Here is a 3,837-nt window from a genome sequence, read left to right as displayed (position 1 = left end):
GTTTCCATGTACCACTTATTCAGCTTTCCATGTTATTAAAATTTCATATTGTCATTATGATGTACATCAAAACTGAAATACCAACATTACTTACGAGAGAGCTTTGTGGAATTAGAACTTCCATGCTAGCAGCTCTCAAGTCTCAGGTTCTTATCTATGTTCACAAAAAATAGAAAATGCAGACTGAAAGAATGGGTGTAAGATTAATTTTAGAGTCAAGATTTAGAAGGAATGCAGCACACCCTAAGTTAAAATAAAGTCCATCTTCTTGTATAGACAATGGACTGTAACCATTGTCTCAAACCATGCATGACCTCAGAGGAAAAAAAAAAAAAGTATTCACTGTATTCTTGAGTCAAAATACTGTGTAGTTGCAAGCAGTTTAAGTTCTTATAAAATGTTCACTGCTACTACTGGAGTAGGAGTAGTCTAAGATAAGTTGAGAAATCCAAGATACCACATTAATTATGACCTGTCAAAAATAGATTTTCCTACATGTTTCTGGACAATGTCCTTAAGAAACATAACAGAACCCTAATGATGAATATTCATTCTTAAAAGATTCATATCCTTAAGAGCTCTTCGCATGTGCAACCTGAATAATCTCCCCCACTACAAAATATAGTGCAAATTGTAGAAAATAGCAATATATAACTCTTCTCTCCACTTTGACATACTCTGACATATTTTATATAATCTTGGGTACCTCCTCTTTCAGCTCTGCCTCTGTAGCATTATCATTGTATTTTGCTTCCTTACCTGACAAAGAAATGTGGATGTAGAAAATGTAAGGCTATGAGCTGGGTGTAGTGGCGCACGCCTTTAATCCCAGCACTTGGGAGGCAGAGGTAGGAGGATTGTCATTGAGTTCAAGGCCACTCTGAGACAATACTGAATTCCAGGTCAGCCTGAGCTACAACAAGACCCTACCTGAGAATATATATATATATGTATATATTATGGCTATGAATGATAAATTAAGATAGAGATTTTTTTCTCTAAATTTTACTACTTAGCAGTATGACCTGAAGAAATTATTTAACCCCTCTGGTGATTTTTTTTTTCTTGTAATCATAGGGTTCACATGATACATGCATGAGGCACAATTTGAAAATATTCTCTCTCTCTCTCTCTCTGTATGTATGTATATGTATGTGTGTGTGTGTGTGTGTGTGTGTGTGTGTGTGTGTGTGTGTGTGTGTGTGTTAGCTTTTATTAGTATTAGTGGCAGTCATAGTGCTGTGGATATGTTGAAAGAAAAAAATTGTAAAAATACTTTATGAATACATTTACTCTCTCATCTTTATTGACCTTTAACCAGAATGTCTAGATCTCTAGCTTTTTTCTTATACATTTGACTCTTTTATTTATTATTATCATTAATATTATTTGCCATTTTTCTTTACAAGATTATCTTTATGCTCTGTTATTTAAATGTTAAGGTTTCTTGGAGTTCTTTCTATGCCCTCTTCTCACTTCACTATTTCCCAAGGCAAATCTAATTTAGGAATTTCACTCTTGAAAGGAATGCCTTCAAATAGATCTTTCGAGGCTAGACTACTCTGAGTTAATGGTCCATATGCCAGATGCATATCCATTTTCATTTGGATATCTTACAGACATGTCTAAAATTGAAACAATTTTTCCACCAAACCAAAAATGTGCCCACCATTCATCCAGCCACATCAAATACCTAAAGATAATGCTTAAGCCACATTTTTCTACTTTGAACATAACTGTCACAAAGGTAGTTCTCAATCACCTCCCAAACAGCTAGGACCAAACCATTTCTCCACAATTCTTCTGCTGCTGTGACCATTTCTCACTTGCATGTTTTCACTTGTTTCCTACCTGGACTTTGATCATTCCTATCTTCTCTTTGAAATCTTGTCTCACAGAATAGAAGCAATTTGTTTCATTGCAATTTGTGTAAAAGCTAGAAGTTTTACAATGGTCTTTGGTTATCTGCATGACTTCCCAATTCCCCGCATATACCAACTTAGCACATGGTTCTGTTTCCTCACCCACTAGACTTCTTAAGTCCCATAAATAGCTCATGCTTCTTTCTGACTCTTTGTAAAAATGTTTTTGTTCATTTTTATTTATTTATTTGAGAGCAGCAGACAGAGAAAGGGGCACATAGAGAGAGAATGGGTGCGCCAGGGCCTTCAACCACTGCAGACGAATTCCAAATGTGTGCGCCCCCTTGTACATCAGGCTAATGTGGGTCCTGGGGAGTTGAGCCTCGAACTGGGGTCCTTAGGCTTCACAGGCAAGCACATAACTGCTAAGCCATCTCTCCATCCCTGTTTCTGACTCTTGAACCCTTGATGAAGCCTTTGCTCTGCCTACCATGCTTTGTTCACCCTTACACCACTGTTTGCCCATCTACTCATCCTTTGTTTTCAACTGAATGCCACTTTTTAAGGAAAGACATTTTTCTGACCTTCACAATGAAAGTAAACAAGTTGTGTAAGTACATCATTTGTATAATGAATCTAGCAGGCATATCCAACTGGTGTCCATGTGGCCAATGATAGTTTTGAATATACTCCAATACAAAATCATAAACTCACTTAAATATTGATATTATTTCTCACTCTATTTCTCAGTTGTTTATCATTCTTATTGCAAATGACAGTAACGTGTCTCATTGCAAAAGGTTGGACATACCTTTCAGCATATGGAAAGTAGTAAGAATCTATAGTTAACATTCTCAGTTTGCATATGAGTACTTTTGGTCGACGTGAAGTCTTGTTAGATATGAAAAAGAAGAACACAGAATAGCACAATTGACACAGACCAATAAGCGTGTTGAATGCAGGAAAATATTTGAACTGACTTCTACCTATAGCATTTCTCATCAGCTAACTTCTATGACTTTGGGTTTCTACTAAGTCATTTAATAGGTAAACTAAAAGCGTTTAGCTCAATATTTGTCAGTTTTTTCAAAAAGAAAATCTGTTTTCTGCTCTGTAAAGCTTTTCAATGCAATGGTTTAAAAGAGCAGTGATAAAAATAATTACACCAGCCTTCTGAGAGTGTCCATGTACTCCTACGGGCCCCTCCACTCTCCAAGGCTAATTATCTTCAAACTTTGCATTGACTTTGATCAAACAGCCTTAAAAGTCAGTAACACAAAGTGGATCTGATTATCTTACTGCCATGTGTAGTAAACCCAGAGTGTATTTTCTCTTTGTAGATTTATTCGAAAGCCTTCTAAAGTGTCACGGGACTGTAGACAGCCCTGATCAGATAAGCCCTGCTTATATGAATGATAGTTCAAGCAAACTCTCCAACTGTGAAGAAAGATGTTGAAGCCAAAGATCATAAATCAAATAACTAGCACAATGGAACAGCTGACAAAACTTTTGCACTTCACTTTAGTTTTGAATCCTCTGCATATTAACAGTCCTTAGTTCATGAAGAAAACAAATTTCAGTTTTGAAAATGTTTGTTCAGTAAGAATGAATTTAATTCCAAATAAATTTAATAAGCCAGGTGTGGTGGCGCATGCCTTTAATCCCAGCACTCAGGAGGCAGAGGTAGGAGGATCGTTGAGAGTTCGAGGCCACCCTGAGACTCCATAGTAAATTCCAGGTCAGCCTGAGCCAGAATTAGACACTACCTCAAATAAACAAAAAAAGTAAATTTAATAATAAGCAAATGATATTTTGTGAGATTAAAGTTAAAAACAAAACACCTATTGCCCATCAGTAAGATCAGTCACCATCATGGTGCAACTTACTTTTCTTGTAAATGTGTTCATCATTTGATAAATCTTCAACACAAGCTCTTTGGTGAAGTTTAGTATTATGTGAGTTCTTAGAAAGAGCA

Source organism: Jaculus jaculus, chromosome X, assembly GCF_020740685.1.
Source record: "Jaculus jaculus isolate mJacJac1 chromosome X, mJacJac1.mat.Y.cur, whole genome shotgun sequence".
NCBI classification, from domain to species: Eukaryota; Metazoa; Chordata; class Mammalia; order Rodentia; family Dipodidae; genus Jaculus; species Jaculus jaculus.
Note: the sequence above shows the minus strand (reverse complement) of the source record.